At 39.5% G+C, this 27,970-nt stretch overlaps 1 protein-coding gene and 1 long non-coding RNA gene across 4 annotated transcripts in view; one reads left to right on the top strand and one right to left on the bottom strand.

Moving 5' to 3' along the window:
- Positions 1-27,970, bottom strand: part of LOC109424719 (FHIP family protein AAEL005291) — a gene marked incomplete at its 3' end in the record, with an annotated part of 80,303 nt that overhangs the window by 13,516 nt on the left and 38,817 nt on the right.
- Positions 10,967-21,071, top strand: LOC134284286 (uncharacterized). Its single transcript, XR_009995732.1, has 2 exons — positions 10,967-17,631; positions 17,789-21,071. It is a non-coding gene; the product is annotated as an uncharacterized LOC134284286 (long non-coding RNA).

Here is a 27,970-nt window from a genome sequence, read left to right as displayed (position 1 = left end):
CCACGAACTCTCTTGCAATCGGTGATAGACGGCGGCATAAAATTTGAGAGAGTATCTTGTAGGCAGCGCTCAGTAGTGTGATCCCGCGGTAGTTCCCGCAATCCAACTTGTCGCCCTTTTTGTAGATGGGACAAACGATACCTTCCATCCATTCCTCCGGTAATACTTCCTCCTCCCAAATCTTGGTAATGACCCAGTGTAGTGCTCTCACCAGCGCTTCTCCACCGTATTTTAGAAGCTCGCTTGGTAGTTTATCTGCTCCAGCGGCTTTGTTGTTTTTCAACCGGCCAACCTCCTCCTCAATCTCTTGAAGGTCAGGGGCCGGAAGTCTTTCGTCCTGTGCACATACTCCTAGATCTGTTACCACGCCACCTTCGGTACTTGCAATGTCGCCATTGAGGTGCTCATCGTAATGCTGCCGCCACCTCTCGACCACCTCACGCTCGCTCGTGAGAAAATTCCCGTGATTATCTCGGCACATGTCGGCTTGTGGCACAAAGCCTCTGCGCGAGCGGTTCAGCTTCTCGTAGAACTTTCGTGTGTCCTTAGCGCGATACAGCTCTTCCATCGCTTCGCGATCTCGTTCTTCCTGCTGGCGCTTCTTCATCCGGAAGACTGAGTTCTGCCTGTTCCGCGCCTGTTTGTAACGTGCCTCATTCGCTCTCGTACGGTGTTGCAGCATTCTCGCCCATGCTGCATTCTTCTCGTTTTTCAACTGTTCACATTCGCCGTCGTACCAGTCGTTTCTATGATTCGGAGTCGCGAAGCCTAGTGCTGTAGCCGAGGTACTACCTATGGCAGATCGGATGTCCCTCCAGCCATCTTCAAGTGTAGCTGCGCCAAGCTGCTCTTCCGTTGGTAGGGCCACTGCTAACTGCTGCGCGTAGTCTTGAGCCACTTCTACGTTACGAAGTTGCTCGATGTTAAGCCGCGGCGTTCGACTTCGACGCGTGGTGATATAACTGTCGAAAGTTTTGAGCGCATGCATACAGCGACTAAGTAGTGATCCGAATCTATATTCGCACTGCGGTATGTGCGGACGTTGGTTATATCTGAGAAGAATTTACCGTCGATTAGAACGTGGTCGATTTGGTTTTCTGTTTGATGGTCGGGTGATCTCCAGGTGGCTTTGTGGATATCTTTGCGGGGGAAGAAGGTGCTTCGGACTACCATCCCACGGGAGGCTGCAAAGTTTACGCATCGCTGGCCGTTATCATTCGATACGGCGTGCAGGCTGTTTCGCCCGATTACCGGTCTGTACATTTCCTCCCTTCCTACCTGCGCGTTCATGTCGCCGACAACGATTTTCACGTCACGCGGCGAGCAACCATCGTATGTTTGCTCTAACTGCGCGTAGAACGCTTCTTTCTCGTCATCGGGTCTCCCTTCGTGTGGGCAGTGGACGTTGACGATGCTGTAGTTGAAGAAACGGCCCTTAACTCTCAACATGCACATCCTTGCGTTGATCGGCTGCCACCCGATCACACGTTGTCGCATTTTGCCCAACACTATAAATCCTGTTCCCAGTTCATTAGTGGTGCCACAGCTTTGGTAGAAGGTAGCCGCTCGATGCCCGCTTTTCCACACTTTCTGTCCAGTCCAACAAAGTTCCTGCAACGCCACGATGTCGAAGTTGCGAGGATGTAGTTCGTCGTAGATTATCCTGTCACATCCTGTGAAACCTAGTGACTTGCAATTCCATGTTCCAAGTTTCCAATCGTAGTCCTTATTTCGTCGCGTGGGTCTTTGCCGATTGTATCGAGTCGTATTTTCTCCTATGTTATTCGCAATGGGGATTTTTACGGGTGGCTTATTGGGCCTACGCCAACACTCCTGTCTCGCCGGAGGGCCATCGTGCCAGTTCTGTTTAACGTCCCAACCAACACTGGGACGACCACGCTGATGGGGCTACCACCTTGGATCTAGCTGGGCGTGGTGCAGCGTTTCTTACTCAGCCGCTGGATGCCAGAACAGACGCTGTTTGAGCCGCACCTCCTTGGTGAACAGACACTCGGATCGTACCTCCTCAATCTAGCTGAAGTCAGAAGGACAACAGTGCCCAGGCTGCACTACCAGCTAAGCACACAACTCTTAGCTGGCGGTCTTTGTCATCGTTTGACCCGTGGAAGCATGAGGTAGGAACTTGTGAGGACCAGAGCTATGTTGGACGCTCTCCTTATCGACTCACCGTTTTGCAGCCCGATACAATGACTTGGTACGATCAAAACAACGTTGCTTATGTAACTAAGAATTGTTATTCACCAAACCGTCCACAGCTGCGAGTCGCAGCCTGCGACCAATTGAATCATACTGCTCTATTACTGGTCTATGGTGAAGAGAGACCTCAAAACTCAATGTAGAGGTGTCAACGATCCAATAATTTCGTTCTCAGTGACATATTGCTTAGGAAGTAAATCGACAAGTTCACCGTGCAAAGCTTCACGAAAGGTGTAAACAAGAAAGTGCGCGCAGCAGCTAATGGAATCAAATCCATATAAGTCTATATGCTGTGGTGTTGAGTAGATATTATATTTGTCTATATATGAATTAAAAAAAATGGATCAAAAACATGTTGTTGTTTTTCTAGAATATTTTGTCTTTGTCCGGATTTAGGTGTGAACGGCCTTTAGTTGAGAGGCCCGAAGAGACAAAGAAAAGGTCGGATTGAAAAAGTAGTAAGAAAGTGGAAAAAAGTGAAGGATAAGGAGTAAGCCAAACTTGTGTCAGAATAAAAGTTAGGAGGGTAGAATAAAGTGGGAGTTTTGACTAATGAAGTGCTTATAAGTCTAGTGCGAAGTTTCTCTGGCCCGCGGTAGATTAACGGTAGGCGTGCCGACCCTCAGTCAGTTGAGTCGGGGAATCTCTAGCACGCTCCAGATTGGCTAACCCGATAGTTACAGGGTTTAATGGAGATTTCGGAGGCATTTTAGGAAGTTTCAGAGTATTTTCAACAGGTTTTAGAGGCGTTATGGAGGGGTTTTCGGAGGGTCTCAAGTGCGTTACATGGAGTCCGAGGGTGATATAGGCGCAGTGGTGCTCAGGCTGGAGGATACCGCGGGCCAAATTTGCAATTCGGGATCGACCTGCGGGCCGCATGAAACATTGATGCAAAGAATCAACAAAAAGAACATTTCTAAAGCTTATTTATTAAAAATCTGAACTGTTCAGAACTTGTGTAAGGGTCAAACTTTATAATCTATTGCCCTTCGAGGAGTTCAATTTAGATTCATAAGTTTGGTTGAGAAAAACGTTTGAGCTTCACATTGAAATGCAAACAAACAATTTAGAAGTTGCCCCTAGAATTACCTTGAAGCCACTTCAAGAACTTGTCAAACAGCTTTTACAAGAATTTCTTTTGAATCGCTCCAAAAAGGTTTGCTAGATTTTCTCCTGAAATTTTTTGTGGAGTTGCTCCAGAAGGTTTTTGAAATTTTCTGAAGTTTCTTTAAGTTTTTCTAGAATTTCTTGGAACACCTCCAAGAACTCCTGTTAGATTTGCCTTTGGAACTGCCCTGAAGTTACTTCAGGAATTCCTCATTAATCGTTTCCAATAATTTCTCCTAGAATATCTTCCGAATTTTTCCGAAAATTTTCCAGGAGTTTCTTGAAGATTTTTGTAAATTCTTTCCATAAGTCTCTTCTAAAGTTGATGAAATACTTCATCATTAAATTTCTTCAACAATTAGATTTTTAACAATTGTTTCCGGAAGTTTCTTCAACATTATCTTCTAAAATTGCTGCATAAGTTGCTTCAAATTTATTGTTCAAATTTTCCTCAGGCGTTCTAGGCATCTTTTGTGTCTTGATGCAGTTGGTCCTGGAATCTTGTTTGTAGTTACTCCTGAAAATTCTCTTTTTGTTGCTCGAGGAATTTATTCTAAAGTTGTTTAAGAAATCTCTGTTAGAGTGGCACCAGAACATTTTTCTAGGATATTATAGGAATAATTTCCATGCAGTATCGCCACAACTTTCTCATTGAGTTTCTTCAGGTTTATTTTCTCCAGGATGATTTGAGTTTCTCCATATATTTCGCTTAGAGTTGCTTAAAATTTTTCTCCAATAATGTTTCCTGGAGTTTCTCCAAAAATGTATCAAAAAGTTTCTCCAAAAGGGCACAGGAGATGCTTTATGAATTTCGCCTGAGATTTTTTTTCTTTAAGTTCGTTCAGGAGTTTCGCTTGGACAATTCGAATTGGATTCGTAAGTGTTGTTTCAAAAAATGTGTGAGTCTTATGATAGAAATTTAAACAAACAGTGAAAATTAAACAATATTGGCAACCAAGTTGAGATTTGTTGGGAATTTTGTCAAAAACTTTGTGCCTTGTATTTTTATGTTCTTCGGAAAGGCCTAATGTGAAATATTTGCTCTTGCTCAGCGTTGCATTAGCTGCACTCAAAAACTGCAACTAATTTTTAAATGATTCAAGATTACATTGTTAACAAACTTTTATCTGATTCGTACCACTTATAAATAACTATAAGCTAGCTTCGTGACTTAGCTGAAATTTAATTTGTGTTTAAAACTGTGAAAATTGATCTGCATTTTTTTTGCTTGATTTCTTAATAAATTTAACGAGTTATTTCAAATAATCGTTCAAAAATTTCGATTCGTCTTAAAGTACTCCGCGGGCCGCATCTTAAGGCTTGGAGGGCCGCAGGATGAGCACCACTGATATAGGGGAACATATCAATAAGTTTCAGAGGCTTTTCGAAGACCCTTTCACAAAACTCTTGAAACTCCTTGAAACGTTCCTGAAACCTCTATAATCCCATTGAAAAGGAAATGAAACCATCATAATCAAGTAGAAATTTCCCTGAAACTCCATGGAACACCATTAAAAAGCTACGGAAACCCCCCTTAAAACGCCCCTGAAACCTCTCGGATCGTACTTTAAACGTTCCTAAAACCCCCTGAAACTCTCTGAAATGATTTGAAACGCCCCGAAATCCTTGTAACCCGCCTAAAAGACCCTCTTTAAAGCCCCTTTAAACGTCCATGAACCCCCCCCCCCTTTAATACTATTGAAACGTTCCTGAAATCCCCGTAATCTTATTAATACGTCAACGAATCTGTAGCCCTTTGGAACCCTCTTTTTCGGGCTCTCTGGGAACTATCTGAAAACCCCCTTGGCCCCATCTCAAATACCCAGGAACAAGACCTGCTCTTGCGAACCAGATGTATTTCAGCGATACATCAGAACAGCATTGAACTTCTGTGATCCAAAACTCGTTTCTTAACCTTTTAACGTTTTGCCAACTCGAGGTTTTTCGATTCTGTCGACCAGTGTTGTGATACTGCTTTGGAGCCGCTTTGCTCAATTTACTCGATTATTGATTGCTCTCTTCTCAGTCCGCAGCGCAGTCAGCTGCATCACATAAATCGGTCACCCCAACAAACCGAGCGACCCACGTCGATATGACCATCACACAGTAACCGACATTCAAGTGTTGCCGTTTTTTGTTTGTTTTCATTCCCTGTTCGCCATCGTCGTCACACACATCCAAACACCCATTCGGAATGAATGGGGCGCGATATGGCCCACGATATGGTGCAAAAAAAAAAAGCTTGAATCATCAGAAACCACCACCCAAACGCGACGACGCGACGGTTTGTCAATGGGGAGTAGTAAATTGCAATCGTTTGAATATTGTCGATTGTTTGCTGACACCCATTGTAAATTTTGTTGCCGAAGAAAAAAAAACTGGATCTATCGATTCAAAGCAAAAGGCGAAGGTTACACCATTCCCTTCCACAGCATACAGACATCTTGCAGGTTTCAGCAAAGTGCAGTTCATGCCATTCACCTGAACGAATCCACTGTTTGCGAACCATGAGTCAGGGTAATTGGTGGTGGCAATGCTAGAAGAACATCATCAACCGAACATTATTAGATCTCAGACTGAAAGGCAACATGTTGCTACAGCCAGTAAGTTGAGGGGGATTCCAACTGCACACGTAGTCTGCGTAACAGTCGGTGATTGGCATCGCCTTCGGGCGCTACTAATAATAACAATAGGTAGCACAACGATTTTTCTCCACTATGTACTGGTTGAAATGCAAAATGCATTAAAACCGGTGCGATGGTGGTGAACTGACTTTGGCATTTAATCCGTAATGCATCGAACTGCTTACGTTTACCACGTGGAGTCGTGGGTTGATGGTGGCAGGAAAGCACCCCCAATACACAGTGGGGTAAAACCTAGTCTGCGTCCAAAATAATTTGGGACGTATCGTATTTAACTTTCATTGGCTTCTTTTGGCGGATACTATACTTATTAAAAGCAGGAGTGGGCAGCATCGCAATTATTCGACTGCCCCACCGAGCAGCTGTCAAATGTTATTATTTTCCAACAACAGCAGTAGAGTGTGGATCGGACCTGGTGTTATGGTTAGAACACTTAACTATCGCAGAGGACCTGGGATCGAATCCCACTCCCGACAAATTCACAATGGCGTTCAAGGCGGCAGTAGCGGAAGATCAAAGTTGCATCTCTGTCCGAGGGAACGTGCTGGTTTAACCAACCATGATAACCAGGCTACGTCCATAAAGCAGAATGACCTAAGTGTAAATAAATCTGAAAGAACAAAAGGAGTTCCTAGGAGTTCAAAGGCTGATTGGAACTCAGGAGGTCGTTGTTGCAGGGATGTGGCAAGCCTGGTTAAAGTTAGAATAATGCTGAACGGGTTTGCTGGCAAGCAAATGTGGACAGCTGAACTTGGTGCTGTACAAGATACTCCCCAAGCAATCACAAGCATTATATCATTACCATAATTCTACCGCATTTTAGTATAGCTAATGCAATATAACTTTTATTCAACATCTGTCAAGTAATGAAGCATTTAACCTACATTATGAATGCACTGAAGCATTTAGAGTTTTCGACAGATCAAAATAGTTCTAAAGAGCCGTTGTTTAATGCTTCATTGCATTACCATCTTAAAAGCCTTATAGCAAACAATAATGCAGGCATTAATTGATTTATATATACCATTATTAAAGTTTGCATTTTTTTCAGAGCTATCTTATGTAAACAAAATGAATTCTCAATCCGATAAAAAGTGCAGAATATTTTGCAAGCGAATAAACGAATAATTATTTAACAGAGGAGAAAAGCATGAAAGCATGTTTTCAGGAATTGCATCAAACTTAGATTTTACGTGATCAATCTTAGCACATATATGATTTCTTAAAATCACAAATGTTCTGCCTTGAATGATGATGATACCACAACCAACCACGTTGAATTCATGCACTGCTTTCTTTAAATACTTAAATGTAAGAAACTATAAACAAAGCAGACAATAAGGTTGAAAATGCATAGCACAGAACTGAAAAAGATACTTTAGCAAATATTAGACTGCATAAAAACAAATTTTCCTTTCCATTTCAGGGAAGTATTATGAAATTGAAGGTGATGCTTATGTATGCTTATATGTTTACAACACAACACCGTAAGGTATAATCTGACTACATTTTGCTTTATATTGCGCTATTTTCCTGATGCAAATGTATGGCAGACGAAGCACACAGCGTAAACGCGCACGGATCGTGGCACAGCATCAACAAACTTGGTTCGATTCCCGAGACATACAAAAAAGGCTCATCAGAGCGAGAGAGTAGGTAGAAAGAGCCTGTCCATAAACTACGTAGACACTTAGGAGGGGACGGGGGGTCTGGTCAAAGTCTACGCTCCATACAAATTTCGAAAATTTTGTATGAGCATAAGTCTACGGAGGGGGGGGGGGCTAGGGTTCTGAGATGGCCCAAAATGAGTCTACGTAGTTTATGGACAGCGCCAAAAAAGATAGAGGAGTGAAAATCAATTTTAATTTTGTTTTAAAGCTGCCTTAAATATACACTTCATATGATTTTATTGCATTAGCTATAATCGATTAGCAACTTCTATATGGTACGAGCTTTTTATATACTTTAGCTATGACTACAGTAAAGTTTGTTTATGAAGCATTATATCCACAATAGTAGCACCACTTTCGACTTTAAACCTACTTTAAAAGTACCTACACAACAAAATAACTTTATAACGCATGTCATATAATACACTATAGGGTGAAATTGATGCTCTATATACGGCTCCATGGGTCTGCTCCTAAAAGTTGACGAGCAAAGACATGCAACGGTAGAACCGAAGTTTTCCAAATGTAGTTACAAACAATGGTATTTGATGCTTGCTTGCAAGGATCAAACAACTAAATAGTGGTTGAAGGAGGTTACTCGGTGGGTTACCCCATGGGAAAGCACGCTAAAGGCGTTTCTACCGTATTAAGCCGGAGGTTCAAAAAGGAGGGACTGGACATGGCCCTTTTGCAGGAACCATGGTTCAATAAAGGAAAAATTCTTGGAATTCAAAGCATAGGGGTATTAGGGGCATAATGGACACCCGGGGCGAAATGGACACCCCTGTTTTATTTGCCGAAACCGTTGACTTTTATGCAAAACTTTTAATGCATAAGTGTAAAGGAACAAGTCATTGTTCTATTTTTCAAAAGTACGTAGGTGCAATAGCTTCACCATGCCTTCACATTTGGCAATCCGAACTACATATTATCCAAAATGACTTCGCCGTTGACTAAAAGCGTGCAAAGATTTCATTTGTGAGTTTTATGCCTGTTTGTCTGTGGTATAATATCTATATTAGCGGCAGTAGTTTCTCCTCTCTGGAGCCACCAGCAGTGTAGCAGTGTCTGCTCCTCTCTAGAGCCACCAATCTTAAAATTGGCAGCACGATTGGTGTAGTGTTCCTCTTGCGGTGGGACTAGACCAAATACTTACTGAATCCAGCAGCACTCCACAGCTATCGCGATGATGAATCGACGATGATCAGGTGTGACCAAACCCACAATCGTTTCACGGTACCGTTCCAAACGGATACGGTATTACATTCCGTGTGTGCTAACCAACCAACCCCTGACGGAACGCGTTCCTTTCGAACACCGATACTACTCACTCAGGGTAGGAGGTTCAAGAAGGAGAATAGTTAAAATCGTACGTCCAAATCGTGTGTGATAACATTTAGACCTTTCTAGACTCGTGCCAACGTTCTCGCATTTGGAACTTTAGCTTGCCAGATTGAGAAATAAATACCTTTCACACTTGAATCTTGATCAAACTAGCCTTTTCTAGACTCATGCTAACTTTCTCGCATTCGGAACCTTAGCTTGCCAGAGTGACAAAAAAAAATCGATAAATTCAATGATAGGGGACTCGTCTGAATCGTGTGTAATAGTATTGCTTTTCTCCCTGAAAATTTTCGATGCTTCGTTGAATTTAATGACGTTTTCTTCCAGCGATGGGTTCCGCGATACAGCAAAACGCTAAGTTCCACACTAACACAGCAAGAAATCTGTCAATATTTACTTAATACACGTGCATTTTCAGCGAAATGCTCTATTTGCATGAAAACAATCCACTCTCACAACTAACGGATGACCGCCGTCAAATATCAGGGTTACCAACTGTCCGGCGACAGTGCTGTCATGTCTCTGTGTCGCCGAATCTGGCGCTGGGTCTTCGGCGCGGAAACCCGAAGGTGGGAATAACATTTTGGGGTTTGCGCGCAATACTTAGGCCTTTCAAGACTCATGCCAACGTTCTCGCATTTGCAACCTTAGCTTAGGGGCCATCCATTAAGTACGTCACGGTCCTAGGGAGGAGGAGGGGGGGGTTGTGAAAGTGTGACAAGCAATGTATTAGGTATAGGAAAAACCCGTACGAAGGGGGGGGGGGGGTTCGAAAATTCTCAATTTTAGCGTGACGTACTTAATAAATGCTCCCCAGAGTTAGAAATAAATGCCTTCGACACTTGGATCTAAATCAATCTGGCCTTTTCTAGACTCATGCCAACGTTTTCGTATTCGTAACCTTAGCTTACCAGAGTGAGAAAAAGTTTGTTCGATTCAATGATTTTTGACTTCCACGATTCTAAGTATCAATATTAACACTTTTGAAGGCTTCAATAATCCAATCAAGTGATCAGAATAACTTAAGCTTTACAAGTGCTAGTTCAGGATCCGGAATTTGAGTATAAAACTACTTAACCGGGAGGTATTCAGTGTGGAGTCCAAAAACAAAGCTGGCTGTCGTCTTTATTGATCCTTTTTTATAGCCGCCTACCAAAAATTACAAATGATCTTTCCCGAAAGAATGATGAAATAGTGGCTCTCGCTACGATCTACACATTTAACACTTTTGGTACGTGCATTAACATGAATATTTGAGAACATGAATAAGAGAAAATTGAATCGATCTTTCTTGAATTTGAGCAATTTCTAGCTAAATGATTTGATGGTGTTTGTACAGAATCACGTCTACCATTCATATTTTGTATGATCCTGATGACGATCTGAACTTATTTTCAAGATCAAGTTCAATGATAGATTTTGATAACATTTGGAATGCTATCGATGGTATGATTTCCATCGGGTGTCGCGTCAGATTGTTTATTTTATCAGGCTGCTCAACGTCAGTCGAGTCCCACTCATCCGCATAGGTTTTGCTTCGTTATACTGATAAACATTGTCGCTCTGCTCTATGTTTATAATCGTGGTCCCTATTTTATTGTGGTAGATCATGATTGTTCTAATTTGATTTGGGTTTTATTCCAAAGCACAAATCTGACAAAAAAAAACAAGTACGTTGGTACGGATCATTGAAACCAGTGCTCTTGAAAACGTGATTAGTGATTAATGTCGGATATTGTGGTGGCCATGCTTGGATATTTTGACATTTTTTCTTAAAATTGTGTCAACATGATATCACCCACTCAGTTTTTGCAGTGATTCACCATAAAGACAAAACACTAGGTTGATGATATCATATTGAAAGTTGTATATTTACGATATCTTCAGCTTTTTTACTCTTCTTACACCCAGAGTAAAAAAAAACTGAAGATATCGAAAATATACAACTTTCAATATGATATCATCAACCTAGTGTTTTGTCTTTATGGTGAATCAATGCAAAAAAATGATAAGAAGGTATAAAAAACGGCCCGGAGAGCCGAGTCTCATATACCAATCAACTCAACTCGATGAACTGAGCAAATGTCTGTATGGGTGTATGTGTGTCAAAAAAGTCACTAACGTTTCTCAGCCGTCTGTCAACCGATTTGGGTTCTCTTAGCACGAATGAAAGCTACAACATCCTAGTAGAACGCTATTGAATTTTATTTCGATTGGAAATTTGGTTACCTAGATATCTTTTGAAGAGTTTTTGGGAGTAATACAACTTAACTTTTCAAGAGATTTTTGACAAAATATATTCTAATACATTTCTCAGCCGTCTGACCACCGATTTAGGTTCTCTTAGCACCAAATAAAAACTAAAACATCCTAGTAGAACGCTATTGAGTTAATTTCTATTGAACATTGAGTTACCGAGCTATCTCTCGAAGATTGATTGATTGATATATGAGGGCCCCAGATGCCAAGGGGTGTAAGTGACCATTTTGTCGATTTTGAGCTGAGCATATCATAAAATTCTTCAGATTTCAAGCTTTCAGGAACTTTTTTAATTTTGTTTTTACGATGATTAGAAAAATTACAATAAATCGGAGAAAATTTGGTCGATTTTACAACTCCATACATTTTGTATGGGATGAAAAATTGGTGAAAAACTTCAAACCTAATTTACTCGAAAGTTGGTTTTTGTCACTTACACCCCTTTGCTTCTAACCCCCTCATATGTAATGATATCTCTCGAAGAGTACTTGGGAATAATACAATTTAATTTTTGAGAGATTTTTGATAAAATGTAATATTGTAAATTTCTCTGCGGTTTATCAACCGATTTCGAATTCCTTGGAATCAAATTGAAACTACAATATCCTAGTAGAAGCCTTTAAAATTTCATTTTGATTTGACTTTTGATTACCGAGATATCTTTCAAAGGGTACTAGGGAGTAATACAACTTAACTTCCCAAGAGATTTTTAAAAATGTATCACAATAATTTTTTTTCGTCGTTTATCAACCGATTTGTGATCTCTTAGCACCAAATGGAAGCTACAGTATTCTAGTAGAACGTGGATATTTGGTTACCGAGATATCTTTCAAAAAGTACTTAAGAGTAATTTTGTGAGAGATTTTTAACAAAATGTTTGCCAACCTATTTGGGTTCTTTTAGCACCAATTCAAAACAACGATATTCTAATAGTGGGAATATCATTTGATGATATTCTAGAATATGTAAGCGACACTCCATTTTAGTGAGTCATTTATTTAAAGGTATGAATCACGTAAGATCTATGTACCTATAGCTAAAAATACTAAATATATCAATAATGTTTTATCCGATCGATTTCTCATACTTGCTCTAACGGATTTGGAATTACTTGGCAGCAAATAAATGTTAGAATCTATTTGTACTATGATTGTTATTTTTATCTCGATAAAACGTGTCCTTAGACAAGCATCAAAGATATGCTAATTTCTTAGAACAGTACTTTCTTTATAACATATTCTTAAATACAAAAATACGAATTTATATTTAATAATAACCCAATTCAAAATTCACATATATGAATATTAAATTTGAATACTAAAGGAATAATTTTGATAAGTGTAAGAAGAGTTCTGTTCACCAAAGGTGGATTAAATCAGGTTTATTTAAACTTGGAATAACAACATTTGGAACGTATTAGACCCACTGCGCGCCTCCACGGTCAATCGCCCTGAGGGCAACCAACAATAAAAGGAACGTTCGCTCAGTCATTGGAAGCAGCGACCCAAAACATAAATGCAGAAGAAAAAAAAATATCGCACACTTATAATGCGCGAAATGGTTATGCAGGCACCTTCACAAAGCCGTGCCGTCGTCGTTATGGGGATTTTCACCTACTTAAATGACTCTCTATAGTGCCCGCTACACCCACGACACAGGTCCAAATTGAGGGGATTGAAAGGATTTTGTTTGGAAAAAGACCCCAACTAATGCTAGAGATAGAGACATGAATGTAACAGAAATAAGTTATATCAATTTGAAATCAACCCAGGGCATATCTGACAACGTCAACGGCAAAGCCTATGGCCAAAAATGACATTCCACGAGCTATTCATCGCTGGCCATTCAAAAAGTCTCATTCATTGTCAGAGACCCCAAAGCGGGCCAATTTCTGCATGAATAATTTGAAGCCTTCAGAAACAACTTGGCAGCATAACTCTGACTGACCGGCTACAGTCGCATACTGCTGCACCTTTCTTGCACAAACAGTTGCACAGAAAGGTGTCAATATTTCTTAATTCAGTTTCTTCGATTTTTTTTTATAAAATTGTCAAAACTGAATTGTTTGACCTTTTTATGTTGGAAAAATAAAAAACACACATGACATCTCTATGGCCTAAAATATTAAAACCTAACATAACCGAAAATTGAATTAAAAAAGTTTATTAATTTGGAAATATTGCATGATTCTAATAAGTGACTCAGTTATTAGTAGTCTCTAGTCTATTAAACTAAGTATGAAAACAGTATATCTTATCTTGGATGTAACCGCTTTGGCTATAAGAAAAGCCATATCATCAGTGCTAGATGGATTATTCAAAGTTCTTTCACTGCCATAAAGTAAAATGCTTGCTTGGTTTGTTGGCCTGACTTACAACCGCACGCGCTATCCAACACAGTGGTGTCTCCATCCATATTCATCATGGGTTATTGATGGATGTGAAAAAAAAGTATGCATGAATAAAACTTCGCCGTCATTGTCGTTCAATGCACCTTGATATGGAGAGAGAGGCATGGAACTGATTCCCTCAAAAGTGGGACCCGTATTGTCGTATGTGTTGGAAAGTGTGGAAATGATGCCTTGAATTAGACGTCGTAAAATGCCACTTATAGGCCCTACACATTATAATTGAAAACCATTCATGTGATGTAGGATGGAGGTCACAACCGCGCATCATTCAACTTGACTGTATATTGCTGAGATGCAAATTTTACAGTTTGGGTCGTTGTAATGGTGTATTGTGATTGCACACAAATGCCTTGAACAAATGGATGCAAGGCCAGCGAAATTGCTTCTCACATTAATTTTCAAGATTTCAACTGCGCTCCTCGTAAAGACTTTCATGACAGCACAGTTTTCTTTTTCGTTTTTCTAGATGATCAACAACCTGTAGAAGTTTACAACGCAATGAGCAGTTAAATTCATTATTGACAGTCTTGATTTTTTTCAACTTCGAATTAACAGGTTTATTAACTGGACACGAAGAAGGCGACGACGCCCAAACGAGCCTTTGAAATATGCGGCCAACGAAAGGCGAAATTTACACTTTCCTCTGAAGGCCTGCTTGAAACGAAGGCGTTCATCGAGCCATTCATGGGCGGCACCTACCGTCACAAAGTGTGCGTCAAAAATTAAAAGGCAATAATGAATCGAATGTGTGTCATTACACAAATTTGATTGACGGTTGTGGCAGCAGTTTTTTTGCGGTTATGATTTTCACAGTGAATAACTTGATTGAATACTCGGGCAGTGTGTTTGTTTTTTTTTTGTCTGGAAATTTATTGGTAGGTATCATAACACGCGTTTCATTTCAAATTATTTTTTAATACTTAAGCGATATCACTAAATGAAAAGATGCGATATAGATATTGCTGGAAATAGTAACATAATATGAGAAAACTTTTGTAACTCGTTTTTCCTTTCAATCATCACGTTTACTAAATGTACTGCCAGAAAGTAGAGTTCTTCTTCTTGGCACAACGTCTCTACCGGGACAAAGGCTGCTTCTCAGCTCAGTGATCTATGAGCACTTCCACAGTTATTAACTGAGAGCTTACTTTGCTAATGACCAAAATGTGTATATCAAGCGGCAGACACAAAGTACTCTATACCCAAGGAAGTCAAGGAAATTTTCTTTTCCAAAAGTTCCTGGGCCGATCGGGAATTGATCAGTTAATCACCCCCAGCATGGTCATGCTGGATACCTACACCTTTCCAGCTGTGATTATATGAACCCTTAGTAGAGAGTTTTTCGAATCAAAATGAAAACATTTTACTTTAATTCCAGAACCCCGTTCCATTGAAAATCCCATGACCTTCAAACGAAACGTATAGAACAAATTTCACCACTCCTTGGAATGTCGATAATTGGCATTAAATATTGAAAAGCAACATTGTTGTTTCACTGTTACTGCGTCCGTCTCTTTACATAATATGTAAGTAGTTCAACTCTAGTCAGCCCATGTGACATGACGTGAGTGATGGATTATCTCCATGGATCTGTAAGTGACGCACTACATAGCTGGAAGTGAAACCTCCACTAAACTGACGACAAATAATTGAATTTTTGGTGACAAAAAAAACGTTTACGGTATCCCTAATGGATCGGACAAATGCCAGTCATCACAGGAAGTTAATTTGATGCTGTTAGAGGCAGTAGTGTTTCCTTAAGTTTTTGTGCTAATTGTGGTCAATTTGCTTAAGTAGCAACAGTGAAATAGTAGTTAACTATGCGACAAATTTCAAAATTATCCTTTATCTAAGGAATTTTTATATATTACTTTTATTTTATTTATTACTGAAACATGTAGCTTACACTTTTCAATCTTAAGGTTGCAATGATTACTCAACTTATCTAAAAAATACAAAGTTTCTGATGATATTTTACATTTGCTGATTCCCCATTCAACCTTTCAGTACATTCATGTCGAAAACTCCTGAACGATCCCAATGTGGGCTTCGTGGTCAAGTGGTTAGCGGCGTCAGTCGTTTAGGTGTCTCGTAAGCCTCGGAGTGTGGGTTCGATTCCCGCTCCAGTCGGGGAAAACTTTTCGTCAAACGGAAAACTCCCCACTGGGCCACTGGGTGTTATATGTGCTATCCGTTGTCTAATGTTAGTATAATGTGTAGTCTGTGCGGCCTCTGGCTGAAGACGGTGTAATTGAGGGGGTTAGAGGCAGAGGGGTGTAAGTGACCAAAAATTCAAAATTGAGATAAATATCGCACGTGATTCAACGAGATCAGCTTTGTTTGTTGCCAAAGACCCATAATTTTTAAAAATGTTTGAGCATATTTAAACATTGATTGAAAATATGACGCTTAACCGTTGAGGAGATTTGTTTGGAGGCAGAGGGGTGTAAGTAATTTATTATATTTTCATGAAGTATTGCTCAACATTGTTTCAATCAATTTAAATTCTCAAGTTAATAATGGCAGTGATGATATTGTACTATTTCGAGTCTTACTGAGAGGGGAAGTTACCTTTTCGTCATTTACCCTTCTCATTATCCATTTCTCACTCACGCCAGTATTTGCAAAGTCTAGCTTTTGGAATAAGGTAAAACTTTCACTCGACTGGCTTAGCCGCAAACATCGATAGTAAATTAATTTACTGATATTTTTGCTGAACTTTTCACACAAAAAAGTGACAATATCACCTTCTTTTCGTTGCACATCGTGAGTACGAATGACGATAATGTACCAATTAAAATTACAACACTGCATTTTATTCACAATTATTCATTCCCAAATTTAGGATTTTATGACGATCGTGAAGATCAGAATTAGGTTATCAATTTGATTATCAAAATTTTGTACAGTCTCACGAATTCAAGCTGTGCTTTGCTAACTAGCCGACGTTTCGTCTGTGTTTGGCAGTCTTCTTCTATGGAAAATTAGGTCTATTTCTCCTAAAAGAAGGCTGCCAAACACGGATGAAACGAAGGGCAGTTAACAAATTACCTTTTGAAATCGTGAGACGTCTAAACTCCAAATTTCAGTATATACTCGTTGGAAACCACTGTCAGGGACAAGTTTACATACGCAGTATTACACTAAAAGTACATCATTACGTCGTGTATGGTGTCGTTGAGGCTCTGTTTTAGAATCCGTATGATTAATCATTAGATTTTAAATCGTATTGTTGGCGATTTCCATAATTTGGAAGGATAAAACATGTATTAGTAGCGCACGCCTATCAATTTATACATTTAACCCTCGAGCAGTCGCGTCTTCGACTACCTGCAGCGAAGTCACGCTCACGTTGTATACCACAAGCGTGTATTTTTCATGGCGCGTGTACTCAGTACACGACACGACCGCTCCTGGGTTAATAATGAGCTTCTGTCTGTCTGTATTATCCTTATAGACTCGGAAATATCTGAAACGATTGGCGTGAACATTTGCATGCCAATTTTTTTTTCGAGCCGGGGAAGATTCTAAACAACTTGACAAATTAACTGGCAAAAGAGGCCCCAATACACATAACGGGGGACTTCTCTATGGAGCTGTGTATCAAAAAGCCGCACAGCCGGTTTACTATAATTTTTAGCTTTTCAATATATCAGGTTTAAATGTATTTTTATTTACATTTAAAAATAAAATAAACTTACATTTTTGAAAATACTATGATGATTAAATTGTAGGTCCTTACTGACGTAACAATGATCCGACAAAATGGTCACTAAGGTTTTATGTTACGCTAGACGCATCACGATAGCGCAGTGTTCGTTCAGAAAGCCTGGGTCATAATCCCAACATCCCACTAGGGTTAAATTTAGGCCTTTTTCTTAATTTCTCAATACTTCATCTGATTTTTGAATTCAGAAAAGTAATAATTCTTCCACATCATCATGGTTGCTTGCATTATTCATTTAAAACGAAATTAGACGCTGTCCATAAACTACGTAGACTTGATTTTGGCAACCTTAGAGCCTCCCCCCTCCCCCCTCGTAGACTTTTGTTCATACAAAATTTTCGAAATTTGTAAGGACCGTAGACTTCCACCAGACTTCCCCGTCCCCCTCAAAGTCTACGTAGTTTATGAACAGGCCCTTAAACATTTTAGGGACAATTTTATTCATAGTAATACTTGAGTCTACATGTAGAGTATATGGCCTATTGAGAACTTGTTTGGTGCCAAAGGGGTGTAAGTCAACAGTTTGGTGGTAAAGGGGTGTAAGTGACACTAACCCAAAAAATCAAATTTTCCTATCTGCAAAAAAACAGCGTATATAATGTCTGTTTCCATCTCAGATGGTGGAGTTACTTGATAGTAGAGTGTTCGGAGCGAATCCAATTTTTTTCGAATATTGTTGATTTTTTTATAAGATGTCAAAGTTTTCGTTCAATATCTCAAAATCGAGTTTTGGTCACTTACACCCCTCTGCTTCTGACCCCCTCAATTGTCTTTTTAAAATTTGACGCAACATATGAAAAATATATTCCATAATGCGATGTATCATGTATAGGAAGCAGGGTTGAAAAAGTCATATTCAATTGAATGAAATTGTGCTAAACTGAATGCATCAGGCATTCATTTTCAGCTCCGCTGTGAGATACTTGAAAGTAAACACAGAAAAACTCAACTACTTTGTGGACGTAATGACTCCACCATCATCAACACACGCTCTGCGCTGATGGATGCTTCATGTCAACAACGGCCGGGCGAATGCGAGTGGCCCATAAGCAAGCGTGGTGAATTTTCTCTTTTGAGTGCCAAAGACAGGGAAAATGTTGTTATTGAATCTCGCCGTCGCCACGATGTGAGCGACGAGAGAATTTTTATTTTCTTCCCACCCGCCTCCGTGAAGGAAAGAGACTGCAACGTCAGAAGCGGTGTGGTGAAAAGACAAAAACAAAAACTCACGTTCGTTGCATGCTTTCATTTTTTTGCAACCCTGATAGGAAGCACACAATTTCTATTTCTTTTGCTTCTACAAGGCTGCAATTTATCTTTCAAATATTGAGGAGAGGTACAATTAATTATTTTGAAGACAATGAGCAAATACCGTAATTTGAAGAACTGATAAAACGAACATCCGAGTAATTTCGATTAGAGACGTGTAATATGAGTTCTGGGCCATACATGAAATGAGGAAGTAGCAAGGATTTCAATAGCAAGGGACGTAAATTATTGATGTCGTTGATATATTCACTAAAGGAAGGATTTTTTCGGAAAAATCCTGTACCAGTTTTACGACACAAGAAGAAGCATAAACAAATATCAAATTTGAAATTCAGTATCCTTGAAAAAGCATAGAAATATAAGTGAATTTCGTGTTTTCATCAAAGACGTTTTGACTCATTTGTTCATAGCTCAGTTCAAAACTTATTACTACACTGTGTTGTTCGGAAAACTTGTAGGGTAGTGTATTTTCTACAATTATTATCAAGGACGCTATGTTCTAACTCTCATATTTATGACACAAAAGGGTTACTATCACCTAATGATACTGAACGATCGATTTTTTTGATCGTATAGTATAAGTGAGTAGCTTATACTATCAATTGCAGCTGCAAACATGAATGCTGCTGTTAATGATTGGTACCATTGATAGTGTAGTGTTAGATAGTGTAGTGATAGTGTTTTTTTTTTTATTTTTTTTTTTATTTTTTTTTTTTTATTATTTTTTTTTTTTTTAAGAGTGGCCAGGTGGAGCTGCAGGACAGCTGAAAGCAAAGCCTGGACCCTTTCCCTACTTTCCCCCTACTATGACCAATACTCACGATGGAGTAACGATACAGTGTCGCTTACTGTTCCCATCCCACCCGTATTTTGTGGAAGCTCTAAAAATGTAATGTTTTGATACTTTTGAAGACTACTCAGTGATAATTATCAGAACTAGCGTTTTAGCCGGTATGGGCAACTAGTTTTTCTGACATCATCTCCAAACAATAATCAAAAAATATCCCAAGTTACATAGTGCATTCTGAAAGTTATTTCAAGTTAAATACCAATTTTGTTATGATGAACCGATGTTGGTCATCTACAGCACTGGAATCATCTTCAAATAACTCTCTTTGTGAGCTTCCATTCGATGTTGTGGACAGAAAACTTATCAGTCGAACGCCTTATGTTAATATACAGTTAATGTATCTTATGTCGTCGCTAGTCGTCTTCTGCTTCTCTGTGTTCATCTCTTGTATCCCTATGAAGTCTGAATAGGAAGCAATCAGTGAAGTACTAGATTGAAAGTAGTAGCTAGATTTTTGTATGGTGAGATGATCAGTTCTCCATTTCTGTAATGAAATGGTACAAAATGTGGGTTATATGATTTTTTGACTAATTTGATGCTATTTGAGCAAAAGTTTGGGTAACTGTGTTGTTGTATTATTTATTTCTAGCAACTTCAACAACACAGTTACCCAAAGCTTTGCTCAAACAGCATCAAATTAGGCAAGAAAGAAACCATATAACCCACGCTGTTTGCACCCTTTCATCGCAGAAATGGAGAACTGATCATCTCACCATACAAAAATCCAGCTCACTACTTTCAATCTAGTACTTCACTGATTGCGTCCTATTATCCTTATGTCCACCGTATTATAACATGGTTTATATTACATTCAAATTACTACAGTTTTCCATGTTTCTAGATCCTGACAAAAGAACAAGATTAAGTTTTAATTCTGATCACACCATTGTTTAAAGCAACATAACTCCTGCTCTTTTGCTTTTATTGTCATAATGTCGTCTAAGTAAGGTCGTAAGGCAAGGTCGGTTAGTTGGTTATTGTATTAGCAATTAAAACTAATACAGATCATTCATCAACTATGGTGTACTCATCCCTAACGGATTCTATAAAAATGAGAAATTAACTCATTTTAAAACAATGATTTTCTTCATAATCTTCCAATAGCAATTAATTTGAATGTTAACATAAAAGCTTCAACTGTAAGCAAACTTGTCTTATTTTTATAATGCCAACTACATTGAAAACGTCAACGTATAGAACCTGTTACGATGTCAACCTAGTCAAGTAGTGAACCATTTCTGTCGAATTTAGTCACGTCGCGACGTTCCGGTGTCAAAAATCCTTCTTACACGTGACCAGTGAATCTATTTGATGGTTAATCATACGTTGGAAACAGAATAGTGTTTTATGATTTTTACTCACGATTCCTCTTCATTCGATTCCGCTGTTTATTATGCATAGTGTTTTGCCTTCGGGCGTGGTGATAGAAATACTCGGAGTAGTAATTTTGCTCATGTAAAAGGAAGGGAAAAGAAAAGAAGGAAAGGAAAGGATATGATTAGTAGTTGTTATTCAGTACAGTAGTTTGAGAGGCTGTGGTGATACACTGGATTCAGTTTCTATATGGCTGGTCGATTCGCAAGATGAAAATATATAACAATCCAGTGTATTCACTCAATGGCTATTCAGAATGGTTCCACGGACATGGATAGCAAATCATTAAATATTGTAACATATCGGATGTGTTTTTAAAATGGTTCGTTTATGTAATGTACCCTTTCCATAAAGTACGAAAACACGCGATCGCGAGATAATGATTTACATCCCATCTTCAAGGGATCACTACAAGCTCAATGCATCATTCTAGCCCTTTAGAATATCAGCGTTGATGAAGCTGTTCAAATATTACGTAACATGCTTAGGAAAGATTAGATTTTAATTACACAAAATAAATAACATTACATAATCTTTCAACAACCTCTTACTTGTTCTCCCAAGAATCCTGCCTCGACCGAGTTGGCAGGACGCTGCCCAAACCCTCTCTGAACTGAAGGGCAGGGTGGTACCACAACACTATCAATCTCATACCAAAAATATGAGAGCAGGAACGTCCTTGCCCGAGTAACAAAATTAATTTAATCTTGCTTTTGAAGAGTTCTTCAACAATCATAAACTCGCCATAAAACGAAAGAGGCCCATCTTATGTTAGTCTTCGAGAACTCTTCGAGTGTATCATAAAACGATAATAAAATTGACTGCTTCTGACAGCCTTTGTTGCTGCTGCAGTTTTAATGTTGCAGGAAAAGTAAAATTGACTCGAGAAAAAACTACATGAAAATCAATGATACAAGTATGATAAAACTATCATAAAAACAATTAAACGCAAATAGAATCAAGAATGTTACTTGGGTGGTGATAAATGTAGAAAAAATACTACCCAACAAAATTGGGAACGCCATATTTAAATATTAGGCTTCTGTTATGGGTTATGGACAAAATTTGATACAAATGAGTCAAACGATTGCCAGGTGAGTCAAAACATCTTTGATTTTCATGCGAGGAACATTTTTTTGAGATAATAATACAAAATTATTGTAAGGATTCTTAAAATAATCAAACAAATTTGGAATAGAAGACTGTGGAGGAGTTCTGAGAAGACGACTTTAACAAGTTTTCAAATAATGCCTAAAGGAATCCAAAAATTCCAGGAGGCCAATGTTATTTTTGACGTAGGACTACGTCTCTGTTTTCTATACCCGGTGTTATTTCAAAATTTATGAAACCAAGAGCGTTACGTTTGAGTGAAAGATTTTAAACGCTCACAGTACCTTTCCCACTGAACGAAATGATAAACAAATCCCGTTATCCGAGAGATGAAACTCCCGCGTTTAATTTGTAATATTCGGTGAACCTGAAAATCATTGATAAATAGTTGAAAAGTTGTTTTAAAGTAAGACATTGAAATCGCTGAAATCTATAAATATGGGTAGCGGACAAATTTTCTCGTTCAGTATACCAACGCTCTCTGATTGGTGCGCATCGTGGGGGCAACTACGATGCAGGAAGGAATGCGATCATGCGAGAGCTGATCGTCAGTTCCATTTCGACCACCGTCGAGGTGACACCTCGAGCTGGGCAGCGGCACATCGACTCAGCGACGACACTTGGCTATTGTATTGATAGCACCAGGAATCTCATTCACAACAGCAAGCGGCGGGCCAGTTTTCGATTGCGTCTAGCGTTGAGCGCGGAGAAAACCAACACGAATTGCGTGGCATTGTAAATGCATCAAAATCGTCCATTATTCAAACGGTTCTTTTCAGGACCATCGAAAAAGATTTCTCAAGAGTTAATTGGATTAATCTCCACCCTCGATCGAGAAAGGTGTAGTGCAAAGCAAGGCCAGAGCGGCGTTTCTCAGCAAAAGCAAAGCCGGTCATTAATCGCATGCACGGCAGCAAGCGGCGGGCCAGTTTTCGGTGGCGTTCAGCATTTAGTGCGGAGAAAACAAACACGCATAGTGGCATAGTGAATTCATTTAATTTTCCTCCTAATTTAAGGACCATCGAAAATGATTTTTCAAGAGCTGTGAATCGGATAATTCCATTCCAACGAACAGGAAAAGTGTAATACAACCGAAAAGTGAATGATTTTGAATGCTGTGACTCAGCCAGCAACAATTATGACGTCTAATTGTTCCACCCGGACTTTGGCAACGCATTATCATATCCGGGCCATTTTGCGTGAAAAATGTTTCAATTCTAACATTTTCCAAATTAAAATGATCTAAATCATCTAATATTTTGGTTACATTATCCGTTCAATGGAAATTTTCTCATTTCTCGGTTGATTAATCGTTTGATGCGTCTGGAGCATAAGGGGCGGGTCATGCAAACGAAATTAACTGAAAAGCCAGCCGAATGGGAGGAGCTTCATCTGCCAATCTAGGGGTATAAAAGCAGTGTTCTCTGTTTTCTTTCGTCATTTTCGTTGGATCAGTCAAGGAGGTTGAAGGTGGATGTCACCTCCAGCAAGGCAGCAGCAAAACAACCCAGCGACTACTCTCGGATATCGTGCTGATGATAGCACTTGGAATCGCATCCATGACAGCGGCGGTGGGCCAATTTTCGACGGCGTCCAGCATTCTCCGCACTCCGCAGCGAAAACCAACATGCATTGCATGCCATGGTGAATGCATCAAAATCGTCCATTATTCAAACCGGTCCTTTTCAGGACCATCGAAAATGATTCCTCAAGAGTTAATTGGATAATTTCCAACATCGATCGAGATGTAGTGCAACCAAAAAGCAAAAGACAGAGCATCGTTGCCAGCAATAGTGAAACTGGTCATTATTGTAATCCACGGCGGTCCAGTTTTCGGTGGCGTTTATCATTCAGCACGGAGAAAACCAACACGCATTGCGTGACATGGTGAATTCATGACATTTCGTTCCTAAAATCGTCAATTAATCAAACGGTTTAGGACCACCGTAAATTATTCCTTAAGAGTTTGTGAATCAGCTAATTTCATTCCATCGAACGAGAAAAGTGTGGTGCAATTGAGAAGTGAAAGATTGAATACTTGGTGGCTCAGCAATAATGATGAAGCCGGTCACTAATGGCCTAATGGTTCCACCCGGAATTTAACAACGCATTATTCTATCCGAACTATTTTGCGTGAAACATTGTTTAATTAAAATTAAGTTTAAACATTTTTCGAAAATGTTCGAAGGTGAATATATGACGAAGCCACACCTAGAATTTTCTAGAGCACAAATCTGAAGAACCGAATGTCGGTTTGCGCTTAAAAGTTGATCGTTTGGTTACCCGCTGGTGGTGAATCGAAATGATCCAATCCGTTCAATGAAAATTTGCTCATTTCTCGGTTGGTTAGTTGCTTGATGCGTCTGGAGCATTCGGGGCGGGTCATGCAAACGGAATAAACTGGAAAGCCAGCCAAATGGGAGGAGCCTAATCTACTAATCAAGGGGAATAAAAGCAGTGACCTCTGTTTTCTTCCGTCATTTTCGTTGAATCAGTCAAAGGGAATGGATGTCACCTCCGCAGCTGCGCACCAATCCTGCGATGACTCTCGGCTATTTAGCTGATAGAACCAGGAATCTCTAGAATCTGGAACCAGGAATCTCAGGCTATATGGAACAGGGCCCATATAGCCGAGGCGGTAAACACACGGGTATTCAGCATGACCATGCTGAGGGTAACGGGTTCGATTCCCGGTCGGTCCAGGATCTTTTCGTAAAGGAAATTTCCTTGACTTCCTTGGGCATAGAGTATCTTCGTGCCTGCCACACGATATGCACATGCAAAATGGTCATTGGCAGAGGAAGCTCTCAGTTAATTACTTTGGAAGTGCTCATAGAACACTAAGCTGAGAAGCAGGCTTTGTCCCAGTGAGGACGTTACGCCAAGAAGAAGAAGAAGAAGAACCAGGAATCTCATCCACGGCAGTAAGCGATGGCAGTTTTCGATGGCTTCCAGCATTCAGTGCGGATAATTTTCAATTGTCTTGCCGAAATCTCTTGTTATTTAAAAGGTTCTTTTCAGGACCAGTGAAAATTATTCCTCCAGAGTTATGAATCGGATAATTAAAAGCGACAGACTGAAAACTTAGCAACAGCATAGCCGGCCTCTAATTGTTGTTCGCGTAACTATACAACGTATTGTTGAATCTAGCAATTGAGTTGTGTCAAATACACATGGCTACGGTGGCTCCATCTGTTAATTTCATAGCGGCAATTTTAGTTATTTTAATGATTGTTGCGATCGCAATATGATGTTTGGGAAGCTATGGCTTAACGCCTTTCAATATTATAATCATTCTTTCCTTTCGACGAAAATTCTTTCAAACTACGGTTGAACATTTATCTTCAAAATAAAATAATACTCAACCCTCAAGTGATGACCAACCGCGCGAGTTACGGAAGGTTTAACTAATTAACATCTTATGAATGCGTTCAGTGAAATGGATCACATAGGTAACAACTTTAATCAACACATCACTCCGCCGATTTGAATTTTGCCAGCATACATTGTGTAGGCCTTTTATCGTCGGTTTCCTGCAATAGGGGCACAACTCAAAAAATGTGAATTTTCAGAATAAGCGTTTGAAAATTGGCAATCATGAAGCACCTCCTGCAAATTCACTTATTTCTCTCATCATTTGACAAAAGTAAACAAATTTTGATTGTTGTATCATTGAAAGGGGCTGAAGGACTATCTGTTTCATGAATTTTTGACAACTATTTTTCAACGACTATTGAAAAAATTGACTGATTTTGAGTTGTGCCCTTACTGCGGAAAATTGGTGAAAATGCCCAAATCTCGCGTTTCTCATCGAATTTTGGAACGGGTCTTTGTGAGATGAAATTTTACATAGTTTTTCATCATTTGCCATCAAAATCTCAAAAATGACATATTTTGAGTTGTGCCCCTATTGCAGGAAACCGACGTTATGTGATAAATTCGTTATGCATTTATTTACGAAGGTCGGACAACAATGACACGAAAAATCAGCTGATTTAAGACTTCAAATTAAAGGGCCCATTTCAATATATAAAAGTCGGAACCTCATTCCAGCCTTTGTCCTACGTCAACAATGCGGTTATGTCTCAGACATTACCCATCCCTAGTTTTTTTCAAGATGTTCTTACTGAAGCCCTTTCAAGCGTTTTTCCACAAAATCAGTTTAAAATTTCATCATAGATTCATTCTTTCTTCAGGAATCCCCAGGAATCCCTGCAAACATTCTCCAGGATTTTTTGTCACAATGTTTTCACTAGAAATTTTTGCAGGGATTTATACTCATTTTTTAAAGATTTTCTCCTGTGTTTCCTCCACCACCGGGGAATGGGTTTTTATTCTTGGGCCCATATGTAGCCACAGCTGTAAAGGCTTGGGTATCCAGCGGGTGATAGGTTCGATTCCTGGTCGATCTAGGATCTTTTCGTAAAGTAAATTGCCTTGACTTTCTTGCCATACAGTATTTTTGTGCCTGCCACACGATATACAATACACATTCAAAATAGTCATTGGCAGATGAATCCAGGAGGAATTTCTGAAAAAAAACTTTCGTGGGAGTAGCTGGAGCAGTTCCAGAAAGAATCCTAGTAGAAATAGCTTCATTATTCTGAATTACAAGCGAATTCCATGCAAAAACGTCTAAAAACAATCTCTGAGAAAATTCCGGAAGAAATCACAAGAGAAATGCCTAAAGTTATACCAAGGGATATTCCTGTAGAAATATCAAGATGAAATCCTGGACGAATTTCAAAAGGAACACGCTTGGAATCTATAGAAAAAGCCCTATATGAAAATCTATAGAGAAATTCTAAAGAAAACGCTGTTTGGGTAACTCCTGGAGAAATGACTGAAGGCATCTACTGAGATTTTTTAAGAAACCCCTAGTGGGATCCGCGGAGATATACTGGACAATTCCCCGCATAGTGTACATGTACGAGCAAAAAAACGGACGCAATTCAGTAGTGACTTCTAAGTAAACGACAAATACCTATTCCGAAGCACAAAACTCCAGGAAAAGTAGTGGTGCCCACTCCTTCCCCCCTAAATGTCAAAAAACTTTCAAACCTAAACTCAAAAAGATAGAAAAAGGGGGCCGTGCACACGTCACGCTTTTCGGGGGGAGGGGGGGTTTTGCAGAGCGTGGCAGAATATCAGTTCAACAACTATTCAAATGTGTCGTAATCGCAATTCCTCCCCAGTTCTGACGTAAAAACTTGAAGTATTTTTGGGCAAAGTATGTTTAATTGACAAATTGAGAGATAAATTACCACTTGTTTTGGTAGGATTCGAACCCACAACTCCGTATCGCTAGTCCGGCGCTTTAACCAACTAAGCCACAGAACAAGTTACAATTCTGCGGAATAGAAAGCCAAAGTGGGTTCAAAGCACCACTCTAACCGGGTCTGTTTTTCACAACTTTATCTCTCTTTCGGTTCTTAGATGGCAATCTCTAGAGACGAACCAGCCAAGGACTGAAAGTCTCTTAAATAAAGACAAATCAATCAAATCAATGCCAATCTCCCGCACTCTCGCGGCCTACGAACAACAAGTGTGCGCGTATTGTTTTTCAAGTGTTGATATTGAAGCTCGACTTCCCGCGAGCTCGTCCTTTAAATAATAGAAGGTTTTTTTCCTGGCTTTCTTTAGTTTTCCCAAGTATATCCTGAGGTTTTTGCTTCTATAAATAGTTTCTTATGAGATTTTCCGGTGTTCTGTCGGGATTTCAGATAGTTATTCCCAATGTTATTCCGGGTATTTCTACCACAGTTCCTCCTCTCAGTATTTCAGCAGAAGTTTTCCACGGGGGCTCTGCAAGAGTATGCGGGATTTCTTCCATAGTTTCTCGCTTGATTGCTCCCGGAGATACTGCAAACATTTGTAAAAAAGTTCTTTCAGGAATTTGTCTTAGTGGTTTCGGGATATTTTTCCAAAAGTTGCTCTTGGAATTTTTGCAGTTTCTTCCAGAGAGTTTTCCGATATTTCATTTGAATTTCG

Source organism: Aedes albopictus, chromosome 3, assembly GCF_035046485.1.
Source record: "Aedes albopictus strain Foshan chromosome 3, AalbF5, whole genome shotgun sequence".
In the NCBI taxonomy this organism is placed as follows: domain Eukaryota; kingdom Metazoa; phylum Arthropoda; class Insecta; order Diptera; family Culicidae; genus Aedes; species Aedes albopictus.
The sequence above is the reverse complement of the archived record's forward strand: the minus strand, read 5'-3'. Positions and strand labels throughout refer to the sequence as shown.